Source organism: Erinaceus europaeus, chromosome 10 (assembly GCF_950295315.1).
Source record: "Erinaceus europaeus chromosome 10, mEriEur2.1, whole genome shotgun sequence".
In the NCBI taxonomy this organism is placed as follows: Eukaryota; Metazoa; Chordata; class Mammalia; order Eulipotyphla; family Erinaceidae; genus Erinaceus; species Erinaceus europaeus.
In genome coordinates, this window is record NC_080171.1 from 42,011,565 (window position 1) to 42,037,895 (window position 26,331).

A 26,331-nucleotide genomic window follows, 5' to 3' on the forward strand; every position below is an offset into this window, starting at 1 on the left:
TTGATTACTAGCCCAGCCTAAGAAGAACTGTAAAGGGGTAGGACAACTTACCCACCCACATCCTTTACAAGTTTGGTAAATTCAAAATTTAAGCCTGTAAAAGTCTCCAGTGTAGGAAAAGAAAACTCTTAAGAGTTGAGTAGACTTTAGCTATTGCTAATTATTCAATAACTCCCTCATTCTACCTGTATTTTTTAAAAGTTTTTATTTATAAAATGGAAACACTGACAAGACCATAGGATACAATTCTATGTACAATTCCACACAATTCCCACCAAGAGGGGGTACAATTCCACACAATTCCCACCACTGGAACTCCATATCCCATTCCCTCCCCTGATAGCTTTCTTATTTTTTATCCTTCTGGGAGCATGGACCCAGGGATATTATGGGGTGCAGAAGGTGGAAGATCTGGCTTTTGTAATTGCTTCCCCAGTGAACATGGGCGTTGACAGGTCCATACTCCCACCTTGTCTCTCTCTTTCCCTTGTGGGTCAAGGATTTGGGGAGCTAGGGCTCAGGACACATTGGTGGGGTTGTCTGTCCTGGGAAGTCCGGTTGGCATCATGGTATCATCTGGAACCTGGTGGCTGAAAAAGAGTTAAGATATAAAGCAGAGAAAATTGTTGACTAATCATAAACCTAAAGGCAAGAACATTGTGGATGGAGATTTGTTTTTGTTTTTGTTTTTTTTTTTGCAAATTTCTTTTAGTTTCTATTGGCAGACTGCCACTCCTATCCACTTCTGGTTTGATATGCCTGTTTAGAATTGACAGCTTCTCATACAAACTTGTAAAATTTTAATATCTTCAGTTTATCTTTTTAACTGTAACAAATTCCTGGAATTTTTCTCTTTGAAAAAATATTTTAGATTTAGTACATGTATTTTATGTGTCCTAAAGTACACCGGGAAAACATATAACCACATGTTTTGCATATGTAACAAAGGTTACATATGCTAACTTTTCTAAATTCTTTTTCTCTAGAAAGAAAAGCATCCTTAATTCCCAATCTAATTTTCTGTTAAATTTTAACCTCAGTGTCTGTGCTGGGCTGCCTTTTACCTGGGGTAGAAAATTCAGATCGAATCATCTTTATTTTTCATTCTTTTAAAATACAGACTGGCCCCACTTTTAAATTCCAGAAAAAGTATTCATCAGGGTTCTGAACTGTGAATAATGGGAAGCAATTCTGACTAATATAACAGAAGAGCATTATAATAAAAAGATATGAGACTCTCCAATAATTGTAAATGACGCCCAAAAGCTATGTGATAAGAGTCTGGAAAATGGGTATGAGGTATCTTTAGGCTATAGTAGAGAGTGGTTCTCTATCCATTTTAAACTCATAAAGTGAGCAGTTTTCCAGATATGGAGGAGGATTCAGATGCTTGATGAATAATTTGTGACAAATATCCAATACATAGGGTGATAGTGCTGATGAGGCATTTTCCTCTTCTATCTTATCTTCCTATTTATTCTTCAGAAACTTCCTGTTGTGAGAAATTTGTGTCTGTCATTTCTTTGTGACCTAAAGAAGCCAGGCCAGCTGGATTCAATATATTATAGATGAGTAAAACATATTAAAGAAAAAAAAAGAGCATTAAGCCAGTGAAGTAATATTTCCAAGTCTATTGATTTGTGTAAGAAATTGATTAACAGAAAACAATGTTTAATAATATCTTCATTACTACGTCTATTACATGTAAAAAATCTAAATGTTTTATTTTAGTATTTGGTATGATAAAGTTTTGAGGGTATATTCAAACAGTACTTGACATCACTTAGTATTGATATGATATTTAATCATGGTAGTTTTAAAATAGGAAATATTTAAACATAGATAAAGAGTATTCACATCACTTTTTAACTTAAAACAAATATTTCAATTTTCCTAAATTTGAAGGCAAGTACTTTCTTTTTTAAAAATTTAATTATTTGATAGGACAGAGAGAAATTGAGAGGGAAGAGGGATAGAGTTTGAGGGAGGGATAGAGAGACACCTGCAACACTGCTTCAGCACTTGTGAATCTTGATCTCTGCAGGTGGGGACTGGGGACGTAAACCTGGGTCCTTGCACTAGGTAACATGTGTTATTAACCAGGTATGCCACAACTCTGCCCCGGCAAGTATTTTTATTTATTTAATTATTATCTTAGTTTAATACTTCATAGTATTACATGGATAATTTAATTTTTTTGGCATTATATGAGGACTTCTCTTAATATAAAACAAGAACTTAGTTCCCTTTAAAGCCCTTTATCCACATATGTCCTATGATCCTAAATATGTTGTATTGAATTTTTTTTCGAAAAGTGTATTTTGTTTAGGACCAAAAAAATATTATTCACTGCTGAACTTTTGGATATCTTGTGATTTCTTTTTATTTTCTGCAAAACTTGTTTCCTCTGAGGTTGTTAATTGGCTTTTATTTTCTTAGTTTTCTTTACTCTTAAACTCTTAGCTATTTGTCTAAATCAACTCTCAATATACTTAGTTACATTAGGCATGTTATTAATGTTTCCGTTTTTTGCAAGAAATTTTTTTTAATTTATTTTTTATTTAACAAAGGATAAATTAACAAATCCATAGGGTAGGAGGGGTACAACTCCACACAATTCCCACCACCCAATCTCCATATCCCACCCCCTCCCCTGATAGCTTTCCCATTCTCTATCCCTCTGGGAGTATGGACCCAGGGTCATTGTGGGTTGCAGAAGGTGGAAGGTCTGGCTTCTGTAATTGCTTCCCCACTGAACATGGACATTGACTGGTCAGTCGGTCCATACTCCCAGTCTGCCTCTCTCTTTCCCTAGTAGGGTGGGTCTCTGGGGAAGCGGAGCTCCAGGGCACATTGGTGGGGTCTTCAATCCAGGGAAGCCTGGCCGGCATCCTGATGGCATCTGGAACCTGGTGACTGAAAAGAGAGTTAACATACAAAGCCAAACAAATTGTTGAGCAATTATGGACCCAAAGGTTGCAATAGTGGAGAGGAAGTGTTAGGGAGGTACTCACTGCAAACTCTAGTGTACTTCTGCTTTCAGGTATATATTATGCAGTAGCTTATGGATACCTGTGAACATATGCTCTCTCTCACAGAAACTGGTGTATATCAAGGTTTTGGGTCTTTGTTAGAAAGTGAACCACTTGGGATGTAATTAGAGAATACTATGTAAGGAAAGGTCTCACCCGAGTAATGAAGCTGAAGGGTTGTCATTCTACAAGTGAAGTCTCTGGACACAGTCTGAGCTGAAGCATGTTGAGGTGGCAATCGTTGTGTTGATTAGGTTGTGATCGGCAGATGCAATATTATTTGATATTGATTGGGAGAAATGTGGGAAAGTGGGCCCTATCCAAAGGTTCAAGGACTGGGGGAAGTAGAGGCTCTATAATGAAGATGTGAGATTCCTGCTGTCTTAGGGTTCCAAAAGACAATCAATAGTTAATATTATTACATTATTTAGTAATTGGGTTAACTTTGAAAAGTCCTCTTGTTAGGGTTTGCTATACAGTACCCAGTATCTTGTATATAGCTGTGCTACTGGTTGCTTCTGATGTACTTGGTCTAGGCTTTTGAGACTCTGTACATAAAATACACATCCTATATATTTAAAAAGACTCAGTCTGTGTTTTAAAAACTTTGAGACATACAATTAATTTTCCCTCTCTCATATTAATTGACTAGTGATTTATATGACTACACTTTACTAGGAGTGTACATAAACACCATTCCCACCACCAAAAGACTGTGACCCATCCCTCCCTCCTACTCCCACCCCCCACTGTCCCAGGAAGCTGCATGTCTACCCCTAACCACAGGGTTTTTTACTTTGGTGCCCTACTTAGAATTTAGTCAGGGCCTGCTTTTAGTTTCCATTTCAGATCTTCTTCCTCAACTTCTGTTGATGAGTGGGATCATCCCATACTTATCTTTATCTTTCTGACTTAGCTCACTTAACATAATTCCTTCTAGCTCTGTCCAAGATGGGTCAGAGAAGGTGGGTTCATTGTTCTTGATAGCTGCATAGTATTCCATTGTGTATATATACCACAGCTTTCTCAGCCACTCATCTGTTATTGGGCACCTGGGTTGCTTCCAGGTTTTAGCTATTATGAATTGTGCTGCTATGAACATAGGCATACACACCTCTTTTTGGTTGGGTGTTATGGAGTCCTTGGGTTATAATCCCAGGAGAGGAATTACTGGATCATATGGAAGGTCCATGTCTAGCCTTCTGAGAGTTCTCCAGACTACTCTCCACAGAGGCGGGACCAATTTACATTCGCACCAGCAATGTAAAAGGGTTCCTCTGTCCCCACAGCCTCTCCAGCATTTGTTGCTGCTGTCCATTTTGATGTATGCCATTCTTACAGGGATGAGGTGGTATCTCAATGTTGTCTTAATTTGCATTTCTCTGACAATCAGTGACCTAGAGCAGTTTTTCATATGTTTGTTAGCCTTTTGGATCTCCTCTGAGGTGAATGTTTTGTTCATATCCTCTGCCCATTTTTGGATGGGGTCATTTGCCTTTTTGGTGCTAAGTTTGCTGAGCTCTTTGTATATTTTGGTGATGAGTTTCTTGTCTGATGTCTGGCATGTGAAGATCTTCTCCCATTCTGTGAGGGGTCTCTTTGTTTAATAGTTTCTTTGGATGTGCAGAAGCTTTTCAATTTGATGTAGTCCCATTGGTTTGTTTCTGCTTTAGTCTTCCTTGCAATTGGGTTTGATTCTTCAAAGATGTCCTTGAGGTTTAGGTGGGTAACTGTTTTACCAATGTTTTCCTTTAAGTATTTGATTGTTTCTGGTCTAACATCCAGGTCTTTGATCCAGTTGGTTTTGATTTTTGTTTCTTGTGAGACAAAGTGGTTCAATTTCATTCTTCTGCATGTTACAACCCAGTTTTCCCAGCACCATTTATTGAAGAAAGCCTCCTTCTTCTATTTAATGCTTTGGGCCCCCTCATCAAAGATTAGATGTCCATAGGTGTGGGGATTTATTTCTGGATTTTCAGTTCTGTTCCACTGGTCTGTGTGCCTATTTTTATTCCAGTACCATGCTGTTTTGATGATGATGGCTTTATAATATAGTTTAAGGTCTGGGAGTGTGATGCCTCCATTTCTGTTTCTTTTCCTCAAGATGGTTTTGACAATTCTAGGTGTCTTCATGTTCCAGATAAATGATTGTAGTGTTTGTTCTATTCTCTTAAAGAAGCTTGGTGGAACTTTGATGGGTATTGCATCAAATTTGTATATGGCTCCTGGGAGAATATTCATTTTGATGATATTTATTCTTCCAATCCATTAGCATGGGATGTCTTTCCATTTCTTGGTATCAGTTTCTATTTCCTTGAGTAGCGACTCATAGTTTTCCGTATATAAGTCTTTCACTTCTTTGGTCAACTTTATTCCTAGGTATTTGATTGATTTTGCTGAAACAGTAAATGGGAGTGATTTCTGGAATAGTGATTTTTGGAAAAGTGTATATTGCTTAGGACCAAGGAAATATTATTTACTGCTGAACTTTTTGATATCTTGTGATTTCTTTTTATTTTCTGCAAAACTTGTTTCCTCTGAGGTTGTTAATTGGCTTTTATTTTCTTAGTTTTCTTTACTCTTATCTTTAATTACTCTTAAAATCTTAGCCATTTGTCTAAATCAACTCTCAATATGCTTAGTTACATTAGGCATGTTATTAATGTTTCTGTTTTTTACAAGAAAAATTTTTTGATGACTATAGCCTATTCCAATCTGACATGGATTCTCTCCTGACATCTACCTTCATTATCATATTGCAACTTCCTTCAGCTTTCTCTTGGTTAAACCCAGATATTTTTAACTTAAATTTTATTTTTAATAGGTGTTCTACTTTTTTTTTTAATCTTTTTTTAAAATTTATTCAACTATTGGGTAGAGACAGAGAATAACTGAAGTGGAAGGAGGAGGTAAAAAAGGAGGGAGAAAGAGACACTTGCAGCTCTGCTTCATTACCTGTGAAACTTCCTCTCTGCAAGTGAGGCCTGGGAGCCTGAACCTGGGTTCTTGAGCACTAGAACCTCTGCACTCAACCAAGTGTACTACCACCCCACTCATATATTTTTTAACAGAATTTTCTCTTTGTTTTTTAATTTATGTTATGTTTTTGGTGCCACACATGCCTCAGTAGTTCTGAAAGTGGCTCATATAAGGAAAACATCCTCGTGACTGTGTGTGACCAACAGTGTCTCTCTTTTGCTAGCTTATTTGATAGTTCAGCTCTGTGTAGAGTTCTTTTTGGAAATAATCTGTTGCACTTTTATTTAATTTCTTAAGTAATAGGTCTTTACACATGCATAGTTTCACTATTCCTATGCAGACTCTTTTCAATCTTTTTATTTCAGAGAAAGAGACGGGAGAGACACTACAATATCAGAACTTGCCCTGGTCCTATATAGTATGCTCATGTGGTGTTCAGGGCACAAACCTGGGTAGTACATATGCCCTACTGGGTGAGCTCCAGAGAAAATTTATTAAAGAGTATCTTATCTGGAGACTAGTGGACTTACTACAATTGTTCTAAGACTTAAGTATGGATAGGGGACTGTGGATCTAAATTTTCTATATGAAAATATTCATTAGTTCTGTTTTAAATATGATGATTCCTTACTGAGAAATTTCCTCCCTAATTTTCCTCAAGGCAAAGAGAGAAGTGTAGCTTCTGGAGGGGCAACAAGTATCATTCCTAGACTGCTCAGAGAGGGAAAGGAATCTACTTCTCATGAAAACAAACTTTTTTTTAAATAGTATTTATTTATTTATTCCCTTTTGTTGCCCCCTTTTTTATTGTTGTAGTTGTTGTTATTGATGTCATTGTTGGGTAGGACAGAGAGAAATGGAGAGAGGAGGGTAAGACAGAAGGGGGGAGAGAAAGATAGACACCTACAGACCTGCTTCACTGCCTGTGAAGTGACTCCCTTGCAGGTAGAGAGCCTGGGGTTGGAACTGGGATCCTTATGCTGGTCCTTGTGCTTTGCGCCACATGCACTTAACCTGATGCGCTACCGCCGGACTCCCTGAAAAAAAAGTTTTAACTTACTGTTTTATTTTCACTCCCCTCTCACCTACTCTTATAATACTCTATATTGCTAGTTTCTGAACATTTTTAAGAGGCATAGAGAGAAAAATGAGTTGTTTTCTTGCTTCCCCACTATCAGCATAGAATTTCTTTTCTTAGTTCTTTGAAGTCAGAAATATCATCTGCTTTCCAGATACTAAAGTTTGCTTTTGTTGTATCCTCTCTTATTCATTTTCATTTGAGATTTACTCCTTAAAATACATTTATTATCATTTAAGTGGGATTTAGGAGGGAGTGAAAGTAAATATGTGTTCTTAATCTGCCATCACCTAGCTTTCTAACCCTATCTAGCTTAATTTTTCTCCCTCTTACCTACAGGAAAACAAGCATTTTGAAGTCATTTTACATTATTTTCATTTGTTGTCATCATTTATTACTCATTTATGTGTTCATTGAAGTGCACACTGTTATTTCATACGTCTTAAATTTTAGATAAGTGATGTATGTGTAACTTTATACAATTTTATTCACTCAAACATCAGATATTTGAGATATAGCATAGTGGTGATTTAGCTCTACTTTATTCAAGGATATTCCAGTGGATAAATTCAATTAAAATATTTTCCTGTATTCCTATGGCCTTATATTCCCATTAGTTATATGTGGAAGTTCCATTTCTTCACGTCTTCTCCAAAATTTGGTATTCTAATATGTTCCTCTAAGTGTAAGATTATGAGGACATAGGTTACTATCTTTGTACTAAGAGACACAAAACATAACATAAACATTCCATATTTTTTTATATTTTTTATTTATTTAAAAAAGGAGACATTAAGAAAACCATAGGATAAGAGGGGTACAACTCCACACAATTCCCACCACCAGGTCTCTCTATCCCATCCCCTTTCCTGATAGCTTTCCTATTCTTTATCCCTCTGGGAGTATGGACCCAGGGTCATTGTGGGATGCAGAAATGTGAGGTTTCTGTTTTAGGGTTCAAGAAGACAGTAGATAGTTATTGTTATAAGCACATTATTTGGTAATTGAGTTAACTTTGAAAAATACCTTTGTTAGAATTTACTGTATAATACCCAACATCACCATGATTATGTCCTTTGACATTATTTGTATATAGCTATGTCACCTGTTGCTTCTGTTCTCCCTGGTCCAGGCTTTTGAGGGAGTCAACATATCAAAGAGTCAGCCTATGACTTAAAAAGACTCAGTCTGTGCTTTAAAAAGGTTGAGGCATATAGTCAGTTTTTCCACTCTGATATTAATTAAATAGTGATTTATATGACTACAAATTAATAGGAGTGTACATAAACAATATTCCCAACACCAAAAGGTTGTGTCCCATTCCACCCCCACCATTGCCCCGGGAGGCTGAATATCCACCCTCACTCTCACCCCAGGGTTTTGATTTTGGTGCCCTACTTCAGATTTAGTCAAATCCTCCTTTTAGTTTCCCTTTCAGATCTTCTTCCTCAACTTCTGTTGATAAGTAGGATCATCGCATACTCATCTTTATCTTTCTGACTTAGCTCACTTAACGTAATTCCTTCTAGCTCTGTCCAAGATGGGTCAGAGAAGGTGGGTTCATTGTTCTTAATTAGTTACATAGTATTCCATTGTGTATATATACCACAGCTTTCTCAGCCACTTGTCTATTGTTGGGCACCTGGGTTGCTTCCAGGTTTTGGCTATTACAGATTGTGCTGCTATGAACATAGGTGTACAGGTATCTTTTTGGTTAGGTGTTATGGAGTCCTTGGGGTATATCCTCAACAGAGGAATTACTGGGTCATATGGAAGGTCTATGTCTAGTCTTGTGAGAGTTCTCCAGACTGCTCTCCACAGAGGCTTAACCAGTTTACATTCCCACCAGCAGTGCAGAAGGGGTCCTCTGTCCCCACAGCCTCTTCAGCATTTGTTGCTGCTGTCCTTTTTGATGTATGCCATTCTCACAGGAGTGAGATAGTATCTCAATGTTGTCTTTCTCAATGTTGCATTTCTCTGCCAATCAGTGACCTGGAGCAATTTTTCATGTGTTTGTTAGCCTTTTTGATCTCTTCTGTAGTAAATATTCTGTTCATATCTTCTCCCCATTTTTGGATGGGGTCATTTGCTTTTTTGTTGCTAAGTTTGCTGAGCTCTTTGTATATTTTGTTTACTAGTCTCTTGTCTGATGTATGGCATGTGAAGATCTTCTCCCATTCTGTGAGGGGTCTCCTTCTTTGTGTGATAGTTTCTTTGTCTGGGCAGGAGCTTTTCAATTTGATGCAGTCCCGTTGGTTTGTTTCTGCTTTAGTCTTCCTTGCAATTGGGTTTGTATCAAAGATGTCCTTGAGGTTTAGGTGGGAAAGTGTTCCACCAATGTTTTCCTTTAAGCATTTGATAGTTTCTGGTCTAACATCCATGTCCTTGATCCATTTGGAGTTGATTTTTGTTTTTGGTGAGATAAGGTGGTTCAGTTTCATTCTTTTGCATGTTTTGACCCAGTTTTCCCAGCACAATTTATTGAAGAGAGTCTCCATCCTCCATTTAATACTTTGGGCCCCTTTATCAAAGATTAGATGTCTATAGGTGTGAGAGTTAAGTACTGGGCTTTCAACTAGGTTCCACTGGTCTGTGTGCCTATTTTTGGTCCATTACCAGGTTTTTTATTTTTTATTATTTTTTTATGATGATGGTATTATAATATAGTTTTAGATCTGGGAGTGTGATGCCTTCATTTCTGTTTCTTTTCCAAAAGATTATTTTAGCAATACAAGGTGTTTTCTGGTTCCAGATAAATGATAGAAGTTTATGTTCTATTCTCTTAAATAATCTTGTTGGAACTTTCATAGGTATTGCGTTAAATTTGTATATGGCTCTGGGGAGAATATTAATTTTGATGATATTAATTATTCCAATCCATGAGCATGGGATGTTTTTCTATTTCATGGTATCAGTTTCTATTTCTTTGAATAGTAACTCATTATACAAGTAACTCAGTATACAAGTCTTTCACTTCTTTGGTCTGGTTTATTCGTAGGTATTTATTGATTTTGTTGCAACAATCAATGGGAACGATTTCTGGATATCTTCTTCAGATTTAGTGTTTGCATAAAGAAATGCACTGATTTTTGTACATTGATTTTGTAGCCTGATTTCTTGCTATACTGCCTAATAACTTCCAGTAGTTTTCTGCTGGATTCTTTAGGTTTTTCTATGTATACTATCATATCATTTGCAAATAGAGAAAGCTTGACTTCTTCCCTTCCAATCTGTATTCCTTTGATTCTTTTTCTCTTGCCTGATTGCTATGTCAAGAACTTCCAATACTATGTTGAAGAGTAATGGTGATAGTGGACATCCCTGTCTAGTCCCTGATCTGAGGGGGAATGCTTTCAGCTTCTGTCCATTGAGTATGATGTTGGGTATAGGTTTGCTATATATGGACTCCACTATCTTGAGGAATTTCCCATCTATTCCCATTTTTTGTAGTGTTTTGAACATGAATGGGTGTTGGATTATGTCAAAAGCTTTCTCTGCATCTATTGAGATAATCATGTAGTTTTTGGGTTTACTTTTATTGATGTGGTGAGTGACATTGATTGACTTAGGTATGTTGAACCAGCCTTGCATTCCTGGGATGAATCCCACTTGGTCGTGATGAACAATCTTTTTGGTATACTGCTGTATCCGGTTGGCCAAGATCTTGTTTAATATTTTGGCATCTATGTTCATTGGAGATATTGGTCTGTAGTTTTCCTTTTTGTTGTGTCCCTGTCTGCTTTTAGTATTGGGGTGATGCTGGCTTCATAGAATGTGGAAGGAAGTGTTCTTCTTTCTTCAATCTTGTAGAAGAACTTTAGAAATATAGGTGTTAACTGTTTCCTGAAAGTTTTGTAGAATTTATTTGTGAAGCCATCTGGTCCAGGAGTTTTGTTGTTGGGAAGATTCTTAATTATTGTTTTGATTTCTTTGTTCTGTGATTGGTGCATTTAGGTTTTGTAGTTCTTCTTGGTTCAGTTTTGGAAGGATATGTGCTTCCAGGAATTCTTCCACTTCTTCCAGATTCTCTAGCTTGGTGTCGTATAGTTCTTCGTAGAAGTCTCACATTGTCGTATGCTTTACATTGGTTTGTCCTAGTCCTCCCCCCACCAAGAGAATTGGATCAGGCCTGCTAATTTCGTGGGCCCGCTTGGCCCCGCTCCAAAGGAACCCCGAGAGAGGGTTCCTGAGTTCAAGAGTGACAGAGTTCCTGAGTAAGAGAGTTCCAGATTTCCAGAGTGACAGAGTTCCTGAGTTCCGGAGTTCGAGAGTTTCAGGGTTACAGAGTAAGAGAGAGTTCCAGTGTGCCAGAGTTTCAGAGGGCTCTCAAGTACGAGAGTTTCAGAGTTCCAGAGTTGGAGGGTTCCAGAGTTCCCGAGTAAGAGAGAGAGTGCTTGTGCCGCCGCAAAGAGACAGCCGAGTTCTGTTTGGTGATTAGTTTGTCTTAGTTTATGAATCGTTGTTCCTGAATAAAGAAATACAGCTGCCCTGCCCAGCCGTTGTCTCCGCGTCTCTGTTACCAGCCGTGAAGCAAGCCAGCCCGGCAAGAGCCTCCGAAATTTTAACAACATCACATGATTTTCTGGATTTCTTTGGTGTCAGTTGTGATATCTCCTCTATCCTTTACAATTCTATTTATTTGGGTCTTTTTTTTAAAAGTGAGTATGGCTAGGGGTATATCAATCTTGTTTTATTTTTCAAAGAACTGACATTTGGCTTCATTGATCTTTGTATGGTTCTCTTATTTTTTATGTTGTTTATTTCTGCTCTAGTTTTAGTGATCTGTCCTTCTAGTTCCTTTAGGGTCCCTTTGTTCTTCTTCCTCTAAGTCCTTAAGGCATGCAGTGAGGTCATTTATTTGAGCTTTTTCTTGTTCTCTAATATGTGATTGCATGGCTATGAGTTTCCCTCTCAATAGTGCTTTAGCTGTGTACCAAATATTTTGATAACTTACGTCTTCATTTTCCTTTGATTTCAGGAACATTTGAATTTCTTGCTTGAGTGCCTCTCTGACCCAGTGGTTCTTAAGCAGTATGTTGTTGAATTTACAAATTCTGTGACTTTTAGTAATTTTCTGTTTGTTTTTGAATGTTAGCTTTGCTCCTCTGTGGACTGAGAATATAGTTGGGATGATATCAGTGCTCTTGAATTTGTTGATACTATCTTTGTGGATTAACATGTGGTCTATACTTGAGTATGTGCTGTGTTGATTTGAAAAGAATGTGTATTCCAGTTTTTTGGGGTGAAGAACTCTGAAAATGTCCAGGAGGTTCAGTCTGTCCATCTTTTCATTTAATTCTCTTTTTTCTTAGTTGATTCTCTGCTTCATTGATCTGTCTAAGTGTGAGAGTGGGGTGTTGAAGTCTTCCACTATTACTATATTACTATTTATGTATTTTTGTAGTTCTTTCAGTAGGTGTTTGATGTATTTAGATGGTCCCTCATTGGGTACATAGATGTTAATATTTGTTAAATCTTCTTGGTTGATTGATCCTCTAATCATTATGTAATGGCTTTACCTATCTTTTATTACTTTATTTAATTTAAAGTCCATGGTGTCAGAGATGAGAATGGCTGTTCCTCCATATTTTTGTGGTCTACTAGCATGTAGGATAATTTTCCATCCTTTCACTTTAAGTCTTTGTTTGTATTGTTGGGTCAGATGGTATTCTTGCAAGCAGCATCTTGTTGGGTTGTGTTTTCTGATCCATCCTCCCACTCAGTGCTTTTTAATGGGTGAATTTAAGCCATTGACATTTATTGATATTATGGATTTAATGTATTCTAGAGAAATTATTCAACAATTTTTTATTTTCTCTGTTATATGGTAAGTATTATAGTGATGTTCTTGTTTATAAGAGGTGTCTTACTACCTCTTTCAGGACAGGCTTGGTGATGGTTGCCTCCTTTAACTGTTGTCTGTCTGAGAAGGTATTGAGGCCTCCATTTAGTTTGAATGAAAGTCTAGCAGGATATATTATCCTTGGTTGAAACTTTTTTTCATTCAGGGCTTGAGAGATATCTTGCCATTCTCTTCTGGCTTTTAGATTTTGAGTGGAGAAGTCTTCTGATAGTCTTATGGATTTTCCCCTGTATGTGACATTTGTTTTTCTCTTGTAGCCTTTAGAATCCTTTCTTTATCCTTGCTTCTTTTCATTGTAACTATGATGTGTCTTGGTTTCTTCAGTTCTGGGTTCATTCTGTTTGGGACTCTCTGGGCCTCTTGAATCTTAATATCCTTTCTGTTACTTAGGTCTGGGAAGTTTTCTTCCATATTTCCTCTAGAATATTTACTTCCCCTTCCTCTCTTTCTTCCTCTGGTTGATCACTTATACAAATGTTACTTCTTTTGTGATCATCCCATATGTGTCTGTTGTTGTTTTCAGTGTCTCTCAATCTCTTTTTGAGCTCTTTTACCTCTTTCTTAGTTTTCTCTAGCTCATCCTCTGGCTAATTCTGTTAATCTGCTTTCCCTTCCCTCGGCTTCTTTCTTCAGTTCAATTATAGTATTAGCTTGTTCTGATAGTTAGCCTTTTAGCTCTGCTATTTCAGCTTTCATTTCTCTAATTACCTAGAGGTAGCTTGTATTTTCTTTGAGGTTCTCCCTTGTTGTTTCTCTAATTATGATAGCCCTTTCCTCCATAGTTGTCTTCATTTCTGTGATTATTAGGTTTACTATTGCTTTCATACTTTTCCTTTTTTAAGGTTTTTAAAAATTAATTAATTTTTTTGTTGCTCTTGTTGCTTTATTGTAATTATTATTGTTGTCTGTCTTCAATATTGGATAGGACAGAAAGTAATGGAGAGAGGAGGGGAAGACAGAGAGGAGTGAAAGATAGTCACCTGCAGACCTACTTCACTGCTTGTGAAGTGACTCCCCTGCAGGTCGGGAGCTGGGGGCTCAAACTGGGATCCTTCAGCTGGTCCTTGCACTTAAGCCACTGTGCTACTGCCCAACTCTGTGCTTGCATACTTTTCTTATCTATGATTACTTTCAATTGATTTGGAATTTCTTCTGGGCTCCTGTCCTGATTCATTGTGGTAGAAGTTTTATTTGCTCTCTATTTAACCATTATTTTTATTGATGTGGTTTTTATTTTTCTGTTCTGCCGTTCTTCAGTTATTGTGTTTTGAGTACAAGCCATGCTGTACTAATGACCTTTATGACAAGTGCAGTCACCAACCTCAGAAATTACAACAATAGTAATTGAGGGAAGGATTGATTCAATTCAACCAATAGCATTTAGCCAAACAGCATCTCCAGTCCAAGAAAAAATAGCAACTAAACAAAGAAAAAGAAAGAGGAAAAAAGGGACAGCAAGAATAGATAATTATGCAAATCTACTGTCCACTATAAATTCTAGGGATAGAAGGGGGAGAACGGGAAGTAGAGAAGACACACACACATAGAGTTCACTTGAGTCAGATTCCTTCCCTAAAATAATTCACAAGTATCAGTGAATTCAGAAAACAAAAGAAGCAGGAAGGAAAAAAAGAATTATAAAAAAGAAAGGAAGGAAGAAAGAAGAAACAAGGAAGAGCAGTGAAAGGAAAGAGTTTTTTTTTTTAAACACAGCTAGGAGGAGGGAAAAAGGAGAGTGTAGAGAAGAGGTAGAGAGAAAGAAGTTCCTCTCACAATGGATAGGACACACAGACACCTAGCGATGGATAAAACAACAACGGTCAATTTTGGTCAACCTGAAGAAGGTGGATGGAAAAGGACACGTGTATATAATAATAGTAGTAATAAAATAAAATAAAGTAGAAAACCCCTAACATTCATTCTGCAGCTTGGACTGCTTGATCAGCTGCAGGCAGCCTCAGCAGAGAGAGCCAATTATAAGAAATATCCAAAAGAAAAAACAAATGAATTCCTCCAGGTAGTCTTTCCCAGGCAGGGATGAGGCTATGGTTGGTCAGGTATTTTGTTACTCAAATAGAGCTCCAGCCACTTAATAAAAAGCAGAAGTTAAAGGAAGAAGCTTGGAATGACACCCCTGATGATCCAGGAATCTTGGTAAAGAAAATAGCTCAGTGGGGAGCCTACTTTGTGTGGCTATGCTACCCATGTGGGCTGGTACTGGGTGGGGGGGGTTAGCTCAGAAATAATCAAAGGATTTTCCTTTGTCTCCCTCACCTCTGTTTGTCAGCCCAAGAGAGAGTTATGGGACTGTATTTTGATGTCACTCTGACCAGCCCATGTTCAACCTCCTACAGACAGCCTAATATCCTACCCTATCCAGTGGATTCCACGTTGCAATCTGCTGCCTCGTGTAGCTCACAGAAGCTGCAGCTTCAAAATCACAATCAAACAGCATAAACATTCCATATCTTTTAAAAAGTCACATAGAATAAAGCACCTGAGGACAACTGAATTTTCTTTAGTTTGATATCTCTATACCTTAACCTCAAAGGATTATCTTTAATCATAACTGCTGTTACTTATGCTGATGTGATGCTCTTACTTAAGTGAATAAAGTTTCATGTGGTACTTTTGGGATTTGAGTACATAATGTAGGGAAAGGGTGAAAGTAATCTTCTGACAGATGGTGATACTGGTTCTAGGAGTTCTGTACTCCTCATTATCTTTCAACTTTCAGATTGTGATGCCAGGTCCTCATTAATCAGTGAGACATGGCTAGAAGACTAGCTCTTAAGAATAGGTTCACTGTTTGACTTTGCTTCCTGGTGTGAGCATGTCTCCAGAGATGCTTCACAATCTGGCTATTGAGATAGTAAAGTCTGTGCATATACCTTTACTCCTTTACTAACACAACCAGCTCACCATTCCTGAGGGGTAACTATCTTCCCTCATAGAGATTTTTTTTTTTTTTTTTGCTTTCCTCATTTTAGACAGGGCTCTGGCAGTGAAATGTGACAGAAAGTATTGATGTGGCTCACCGATACTTATACCCATGTATTGCTAGTAGAAATGCTGTCTCATGGCCTCTAGGTATTTTGATTTTTTTCCCTACATAACAGTGAAAAAAATCTTTTAAATAATATATATGTACATATGTATGTATCTGAAAATGTGAAAGAAAGTGAAAAATATGAAAGTGTTGAACAATAGACAAACCTTAGAAGAGAGTCTCATCATAAAGAAAACAGAAGAATGGTGTGGCTGTGGAGTAAAAGCAGCTGCATTTTGCTTTCCCTGGTTCAACTAGGAAAAGCAATGAAAATCACCTGAAAACTCAACAACATACAACCAGGATTTCTTTGGAACCTAAGCAAGCCACAGGTGAAAACAGACACATGTGGCTCATGTACAGAAAAGGCATGAGGGAAAGATTCCCAGGACCAAAAGGCTGCACTCAGGGTTGGCAGGCACCAAACAGAGTGAGTGACTGCTGAGGTCTGAGTCAAAGAAACAACTGTTAAAAAAAAGAAAAGAAAAAAAAAAAAGGAAAAGGAAACCACCTCAGCCACAGGTGAGTACAGATACATGTGGCTTGTGGACAGAAAGGACTTGGGGGAGAGATTCTGAGGACTAAAAAGCAGTGCTCAGGGATAGCTGGCACCATATTGGGAGATTGGTGGCTGAGCAGAATCACTTCTGGTTTGAGTTTAGACAACAAACAACTGTTTAAAAAATCATCTAAAAACTCATCAATTTACAACTGACTTTTTGAGTTTTCAATGCTGTTGCCCCACAGAGGCTGTGATAGCAGCAAGGAGATCCTATATATATGTGTGTATATATCTATATCTATTATCTATCTATCTATCTATCTATATATATAGATTAAAAAAAATTAATTTATTTTCCCTGCAGACCTCCTTCACCATCTGTGAAGGGACTCCCCTACAGGTGGGGAGCCAGGGGCTTGAATTGGGATCCTTATGCTGGTCCTTGCACTTTGTGCCACGTACACTTAAACTGCTGTGCTACCGCCAGACTCCCAGGAGATCCTGTATTAACATCAGGGACACTGACCCAGCCTGGTGACTCAGGATAAAATCTCCCCTCCCCCAGAAAGATAAATAAACAGAGAAATTAAACACTATAGCCATAGCACCTTCTGCTGACACAACAAAAGAACACTAAATAAGAAACAGAAGTACACAGACAGCAGTGACAGAAAACTCAAATGAACAGATACAGAGGTAGAAAAAAAAATGACAGTGATAGAGTTCAAAAAACTCATTATGAAATCACATCACAAAACTAAAGATTCAAGAGTTTAGTAACACTTTTTAAAAAGAATTAAAAAGTTCTGAAAAACCAAACAAACAACAAACTCCAAACAGAAAGGCTCTAAAACAAATAAAAGTGGAATTCCCTTATGATCCAGCAACACTTCTTTGGTATTTATCCAGTGGACACTCAAACACTAATTAAAAGAGAAATAAGCACCCCTATGTTCATAGCTACTTTATTCTCAGTAGTCAAAGAGGGGAATCAGCCTAAATGCCCACCAACAGATGACTGGCTAAACAAGCTATGGGATATATATTCCATTGACTATTGCTCTGTGATCATGTCTTTTGGAACAAAATGGATGGAACTGGAGGTAATATGCTTAGCAAAATAAGAGGTGAAAGACAACTGCCAGATGGTTTCACTCATATATGGAATCTAGAGATCTGATTTACATGAATTTTCTAAAACAAACAAACAAAACAAAACAAAAGTAAGCAAACTGTATGACTTGTGAAAACTATGGTAATTATGGGAGGTTGGAGTGTGGGAATACAGAACTTTAGTGGTGGATCTGTGTGGAACTATACATTGTAATCTTATAATTTTATAACAAACTACTAATAACAATTGAAAAAATATTAAAACAATGAAAACAAAAGATATTTCAAACTTTTTAATTATCTTTTTTTACATGAAATTATCAATATTACATTCCCAGTACCTTTTAGCTGTCATTTCTCTTTATCATTTTCTTTTGTAACTGGATGATTAATCAGCTGGCTTATATCCAACAAGAATTCAGTCTATCTTAATGAAGCTCTATTATTGGCATGGCTGGTGTGTTTCCTCTTTGTCTTAACTGAATCAAGTGTATGAGACCTATGTCTCTTTTTTTTTTTTGCCAATGTCAGCTCTTTAATATTATTTGTTTACTTTTATTTATAAGATTGTAGAAAAATTAATAATTGCCTAAGTAGTACTATAAAAATGTGAAACTACTAAAATAATACCATTGGATAACTTGGAGAACTATATTTAGTGATTCTATGTTTGAAAACTGAATGCATAATAGATGGATATTTATAAATGTCCTACTAGGGAAATAATGATTTGTAAGAGTTGTTGTCATATGGGTACAGTTTTTCTTCTTTCCTCAATACATGTCTGCACACCATTCCACCATCAGCCTAGGTCCTTCTTCAGGGTCTCATTACCCACTCAACCCTAGAAGAAGGCTACTGGGTGTGGTAGATTCATTGTGTAGGCACTGAGATCTAGTTATGACCAATAAAAATGAAAAAAATACTGAAACTAAGTTGTGACGATAACAAAAACATTATGGACAAGAAAGAGTATAGAAAAAAAACAGGACATAGAGAAAGGGAGAAAGGGATAAAGTATGAGTACTAGGGGCCAGTGGTAGTGCATCTGTTTCAGCACACATGTTACATGCACAAAGACCCAGGATCAACCACTAGTTACTGCTGGCAATCACGTGGAGAGGATCCAGCCAGGGGGGTAAGTCACCAATCCTCCCTCACCGGCTCTCAGGGACCGCATGATACAGAAAGGACTCGGGGTGTACTCTGGTATGAACACTCATTTATTTGGAGATGGGTACAGGTTTATATAGAGAGCTAGACAAAGAACATTTTTTGCATTTGTCAGGTTTCTTAAAGGTCAGCTTGCCCCTATGGTAGGGGGCTGGTATGACAAGAATTGATGAGATACATAAAGATCAAAATGATTATTCTCCATGATGCAGGGGGGTTAATTGCCCAAGGCATTTGAGAGAAACATAGGGATTAAACCAGTAAGGTGAGGTAGAGTAAAGAAAAACAAAGCTTGATGTAAATCACAGATATCAAAGGACACAAGGAAATAAGATTTGGGGGCTTTTCACTGTCTGGTGTTGTGGGGTGTATGATAGTGTGTTCTCCTTTGTGAACAAAAGGTGAAGTGGATGTGTGAACTTTGAGTGAACCTTAAAGCAGGCAACCATTTGGCCTGCTGCTAGCAGGGAGAAACTAAGTGTGAGAGGCCTGTAGGATTTCTGTGAGCTTGAGAGACTAACAAGGAGAAACTGAGTCTGGGAGACTTTTCCCTCTTGGCTCATCTCTAAGGAGAGAGACTAACAAGTGGGGTGTCTTTCCAGACTTCCAACCAAGGATGAGAAAGCTTCCCTAAGCTCTACCAAGCTTTCACATAGTCCCACAAGTCACTACCTGCAGAGGGAAGGCTTTGCGAGTGGTGAAGCGGTGCTTCAGGTGTCTCTCTTCCTCTCTATCTCCCTTTTCCCTCTAAATTTCTAACTGTCTCTATCCAATAAATAAATAACTAAAGATAAAAAATTACAAAAAAAATCAACACTAGCCCAGGAATTAGATATAGCTGGCTTATTATGGAGACAAATACATTGATAAGCTAATTCTCTGTTTTGATTCTGTGTTCACCAAGTGTTGTTGCAGCTTGATTCTCTGGGTAGTTAAGTGTGCCTATTGACTACAAGACCCATGCCCTTACAGGAGACAATACAGCAAAAGAAACGAAGTATAAACTTTGAGGTATTATAAAAAATCTGGCTTTAATTATTTTTCCACAAGACCAAAAACGTGGTGTAAATACATAATATCATTGTGAGATTTCCACTATCCATTCTTCCATGTTTTCCTTGTTTGCTTCAGTCACAGTTTCCATATCACAGATTCTCTCAGTTCTATCACCTTAATTTTCCCTGCAGGCAGTTGTTAAAAGTAATTACCAATTTCCATAGAAGGGCTTTTATGTAAAGTAAAGGGAAATTGACAACATCATAGATTTCTAGCTTCTCTATTTCAGGAATTAGGACTATGTGACTCAAGAAGACTCTGATTCTTTTTATAAAGCAGGTGCAAAGGTCCAAGTGTTGGGTAAAGTTTTTCAAATAGGGAACTTTTCTGGAGCAAAAGGGAAGGCTAGAGGCAGTGAGAACCTTTAGGCCAGCCTAAGGCAATAGCTGTTCCTTTCTAGTCATTGCTCTAGGGAAAGACATGCAAATGGAACCAGATCAGTGAGAAGGACTCTTTCAAACGAATTCCTATTGATTCTTTGCCAGACTGACTCCAATATTGTTACTATTCTTACAAATATTTTAAACGTACTAAACAAGGGGAAAAGTAGAAATTTCTAGGATGATAAAAATGTTCAAACACAACTTTCCCTGAATGATGAAAGTAAACAGATTACTTGTCAAAATGTTCCAAGGGATGACTATTACGTAGTTTCTACCCTGACTGTTGAAAATGTTCATCTTCATAGATAAACCCTTAGTCACAGTTTTATTTTTCAGTCTGTGGGTAAGACACAAAGTAAATCCAAACTTCTTTCCCACCTAGTTAATGAACCTCAAGTGCAAATTCAATGCTAGTTTAAGGAAAAAGTGCTGACTCTTGTTGCTATTCTTCATGTTGGTTTGGCTCCCTTCCCCCTACCTCTGAGAGAAATGGTTTGGCCCTTGCTAATTTCATGCCCCTCTTTCTCCCCGCCCCATATGCTAAGGATGTCCAGAGTCCCAGCAGCAGGAGCGGAAGGAGAAACATGGGGAAGCACATGGTGTGGTGATTTGCCCATTCCTGAATAAAGATATACAGCTTCCCAGCCCAGCCGTGTGTCCCCGAGTCTGTCTCTGTCTACCACTGTGATGCTAGCCCAGCCAGCTGGAGCCTCCGGAACTTTAACAACAGACCCTGGTTTTTGGGGCTATACTTTCACATTTACATTATATTTAGGAACCATAAGCTTATCTGGAAACATTTTAGGATACTTATTTATTTATTTTTGGATATAGTCAGAGAGAATTTGAGAGAGGAGGGGGAGACCAAGAAAGACAGAGAGATACCTGCAGCCTGCTTCACCACTTGTGAAACTTCCCTCCCTGCAGGTGGGGACCAGGGGCTTGAACTTGTGTCCTTGCATACTGTAATGTGAGTGCCTGAGCAGGTGTGCCACCACCTGGCCCCTAAATTTTAGGGTATAATAATGGGTGGGGCTGGGCAGTAGTGCACCTGGTTTAGTGCACATGGTAACATGTTCAAGGACCCAGGTTAAAGTTCCTACTCCACTGCAGGGGGGAAGCTTCACAAGTGGTGAAGCAGGTCTGTAGGTGTGACTTTTTCTATCTCCCTCTCTTTCTTTTTCCTCCCTCAATTTCTGTTCTGTCCAAGAAATAAAAAAGGAGGTGGAGGAAAAATGGCTGCTGAAAGTGGTAGATTTATAGTGCTGGCACCGAGCCCCAGAGATAACTATGATGGTAACTAATAAAATAATAATAAAGGATTCTTTGTTTTGGTTTGTGATAACAAAATTTGGTTTATGGAATAGCAAAACCCTACAAAGGATTGGTCTTATAATTGTCACTTTTCCCCCCTAATATCAATCATCTAGCCGATAGTAACATTTCCTTTTTTAATTTATTTATTGAGGGAGTTAATGATTTAGAGTTATTATCACATGAGTAAAATTCCATTAAGAACCAGAACCCTGAAGTTTTCTTCCATGTTTCCTTCCCTCTCCTTCCCCTAATTACCTTGCTTTGATTCAGTACACCTTGCCCAGTTCACATTTCAGTTTTTCTCCCTCCCTGTCCCTAATTATTAAGTTCTGCTTATCAGTGAGATCATTCAGTATTTGTTTTTCTATCTTTGGCTTATCTCACTTAACATGATGTTTTCAAGTTCCATTCAAGAAGATGTAAAGGAGATCACTCCATCTTTTTAACAGCTGAGTATTATTCCACAGTGTATATACCACAGTTTTTTTTTTTTTTTTTTTAACCATTCATCTGTCCTTGGATATCTGGGTTGCTTCAAAGTTTAGGTGATTACAAATTGTGCTGCTATGAACATAGGTGTACATAGATCTCTCTCTCTCTCTGTCTTTTCCCATAGATCTCTTTTGATAGGTGTTTTTGTTTCCTTTGGATAAACCCCCAGGAGAGAAATTGCTGGGTCATAGGGTAGGTATATATCTAGTATTATGAGAAATATATAGACCGTTTTCCACCAAGGTTGTACCAATTACCAGCAGTGCAGGAGTGTCCATTTTTCCCCATATTCTCTCCAACATTTACTGTTACTGTGCTTTCTAATATATGACATTCTCACAGGTGTAAAGAGGTATCTCATTTTTGTCTTTTGCATTTTCCTGATAAGTGTAAATGTCACTATTTATTTGAAGTATGTGTGTTTATAGAATGGTATGACATCCATTGGAATAATGTCTCCATTTTCTTCCTCCAAGAAGTTGGTAATAATACAATGGAGCAGCTGATAATCAGTGATAGCTCAGGCTCAGAGACATGCAGCTTGTTAATTCAATGTGCATCTCTTTCCTCTCTTTTATGGAAGTATTCCTAAATTTTTCAAATTCTTAGACTATAAAAATGGCTGACCCACTTTGGAATTTCTTTTTATTATTATTTTATTTATAAATGGAAACATTGACAAGACCATAGGATAAGAGGGGTGGTACAGTTCCACACATTGCCCACCCCAGAGCTCCATATCCAATCACATCCCTTGGTAGCTTCCCTCTGGGAGTATGGACCCAGGATCATTGTGGGGTGCAGGAAGTGGAAGGCCTGGCTTCTGTAATTCTTCTCCAATGAACATGGGCATTGGCAGGTCGATCCATACTCCCAGCCTGTCTCTTTCTTTCTCTAGTGGGGCAGGGATCTGGGGAGGTGGAGCTCCAAGACACATGATGAAGTTGGGTTGGCATCATGGTATCATCTGGAATCTGGTGGTTAAAAAAGAGTTGACATATAATGCAGAACAAATTGTTGACTAATCATGAACCTAAAGGCAAGAATATTGCAGATGAAGATTTGAGGTCTCTGTTCTGGAAAAAGTGAGTAGGTTTGCTTTAGATATATTTCAGAGGGCCCATGGCTTTACTGGTTTTTGCCTAAGCCTGACAGCTAACATGCGGGTGGACACAGGTTATTTTCTTGGGAGATGGTGTGATAGCTGGAAAAAGGACTAGAAAGCTGGATCAGGGGAGAGATTAGCTCCCAAATATAGGGAAAGGTATATAAATATTGTTGACTGTAAACCACACTGGTTTGATCTGGGGCCCATATTCAGCACAGGAGCCTATGTAATCTCTGCATCCTGTAGGTCTAAGCACACATTCTGTGGTCACAGCTAGGAACATTCCAGGCTGCACTAATTTCAGGACCCATTTTCTTTGGGTCGTAGGTAGAGTATGTTATCTAACCTCCCTTCAGAGAATGGAACAGTCTCTACCATTGTTGATCCACATTGAAGGCAGGGTCCTATAGGGGATAACAAAGGGGTCCATTATATTGTTCCTGATGGAGATGACCAGTGACAATGGTGAGAGTGATCTGTTAGAGGTCTAGGCCCATCATATCTGTGTGGGAACCCCAGGACTCCCTGACTAGGGCTACAGGTGATGGGGTGGCCTGGTTATGTCTAAAGAGTCATTGTTAAAGTATGCCAGTCTCTTGATCCAGTCTCTGGTCTGACAAAGTTAGCTTTGGAGTGGTTGAGGGAAATGTAATAGGAAGTAGGTGAGGAGGGTATCTAGGTCTAAGTAGAAATTATTTGATTTTGGTCTCTTTTTAGGTCTTTCTACTTGCTTGCTTCATTTTTTGACTCACTGCAAATTATTGTGCACTTTTCTTTAAGGTATATATTTTGCCATAACTTATGGACACAAGTACATATGCCCTATCTCATTATGCCCTGGTCTATAGTTTTTGAGGTTCTGACGTTTTGTTAAGAAGTGTGCCACTCGAAATAGAGTTAAGGAGTCCTATGCTGAGGTGGTACTGGGTGCATTGATTAGGTTGGGATCAGCAGATGTAGTATCAGTTGATAGGATTTGAGAGAAGCATGCAGGAAAGTGAGTGATAAAGTGAGCCCTACCCTAGAAGTTCCAGAACTGGGAGCTGTATGGGTTTTTTTTTTTTTCTCTCTTTTTTTAATATTTATTTTATTATTTATTTATTCCCTTTTGTTGCCCTTGTTGTTTTTTTATTGTTATAGTTATTATTATTGTTGTTGTCGTTGTTGGATAGGACAGAGAGAAATGGAGAGAGGAGGGGAAGACAGAGGGGGAGAGAAAGACAGACACCTGCAGACCTGCTTCACCGCCTGTGAAGCGACTCCCCTGCAGGTGGGGAGCCGGGGGCTCGAACCGGGATCCTTATGCCGGTCCTTGTGCTTTGCGCTTAACCCACTGCGCTATAGCCCGACTCCCAGCTGTATGGGTTTTATACAGAAAGGGGAAGGTTCCTGCTGTGTTAGGGTTTAAGAAGGCAATAGATAGTTATTACTATGACCAAATTATTTGTTAATTGGGTTAACTTTGAAAATCCCATTGATAGGATTTACTGCGTCATACAAGACCTCACCATAATTTATATCCTTTAATGCTATTTATATATAACTGTATCTTACAAAGTAACACTACCAGTTGCTTCTGTTGCACTTGGTGAGTCTCTGGGGAGTCCTCTCCTCCCTAAAGCTGTCCCCTTGTTGGTGGAGCAGACTGGAGGTGGTGTCTCAACTGATAAAACTGCTGAACTGTTAGCAGTCACTTAATCTCTCCTTAGGCCCCTCTCTCCTCTCTGTCACCAGCCACACGTGTTTGTTCTCACCTGAGATTTACTGGGTTCCTGTGGTCATTCTAGTCCTGTCTTGTTTCATTCCCAGGCGGTCTCCTTTGGTATTCCTGGTGGTTGGACAGCAGCGACAGGAAGTGGTGCGTGTGCAGGTTCTTGCCGGTGAGCACGTGGGTCAGACGCACCGCCTGTCTGCAGCGCACCAGGGCCCCGCCCGGGCGGTCGCCCTCCATGCCGTCACAGACCTGCCAGTAGCTGTTGGCGTCGTCTGACCAATTCATGCCCGTCACCGACTGCTGGCCACTGCCAGATCCGTATTTGATTTCATGTGATGTCATGTGAGTGCAGCCACACCCAGTGCTGTGTATTGAAGAGCTTCAGCACCGACCAGCAGGTCACGAGTCCCGGGCCGGTCTTGGCGGCGTCGTGGCCCCTCACTAACAGTGCCACAAGGAGGCTCAGCAACGCCGGTACGCCCGCTCCACTGTGGCCCGTGCTCCACATCTCCTTATTCATACCAGAGGAAGAAAGAGAAGGAGAGGAAGAAAGCATTCTTCAGGTTATAATAGCTGAAAACTTCTCTAGTCTAGACAACATCAAAGACATAAAGATTCAAGAAGCCCAGAGGGTCCCAAGCAGAATTAACCCAGACCTAAAGACACCAAGACATATCATACTTAGAATGGAAAGGAATAAGGATAAAGAAAGGATCCTGAAGGCTGCAAGAGAAAAACAAAGAGTCACCTACAAAGGAAAACCCATAAGATTAGCAGCAGACTTTTCCATACAAACACTACAGGCCAGAAGAGAATGGCAAGATATCTACCGAGTGCTCAATGAGAAAGGCTTTCAGCCAAGAATACTATATCCTGCTAGACTGTCATTCAGACTAGATGGAGGCATCAAAACCTTCTCAGACAAGCAACAGCTGAAGGAATCAACCATCACCAAGCCTGCCCTGATAGAAGTTCTGAAGGTCTCCTATAAACAACCAGACCATCACAAATAGGCCATCTATCAGAACACTCTAAAACTCTACAAGAATGGTGTTAAAATATCTTCAATCTTTGATATCAATAAATGTCAATGGCCTGAATTCACCTATTAAAAGACACAGAATAGGAAGATGGATCAGAAAACACAACCCAACAATATGTTGTCTACAGGAAACCCACCTAACTCAACAAGACAAACACAGACTTAAAGTGAAAGGATGGAAAACTATCATACAAGCCAATGGCCCATAAAAAAGGGCAGGAATAGCTATTCTCATATCTGACATGATAGAATTTAAAATAGATAAGATTAAAAAAGATAGGAATGGACACTACTTAATGCTCAGAGGATCTGTCAATCAAGAGGACTTAACAATTATTAACATCTATGCACCCGATGAGAAGCCATCTAAATACATCAAACTTCTACTGAAAGAGCTACAGCAATATATCAACAGTAACACAATCATAGT

The 26,331-nt window shown here is 38.6% G+C and overlaps 1 pseudogene; it reads right to left on the reverse strand.

Annotated features, from left to right (window-relative positions):
- Positions 1-15,311: 15,311 nt before the first annotated feature.
- LOC103115036 (stromal cell-derived factor 2-like protein 1) lies at positions 15,312-25,367 on the reverse strand (annotated as a pseudogene).
- Between the last annotated feature and the right edge of the window lie 964 nt (positions 25,368-26,331).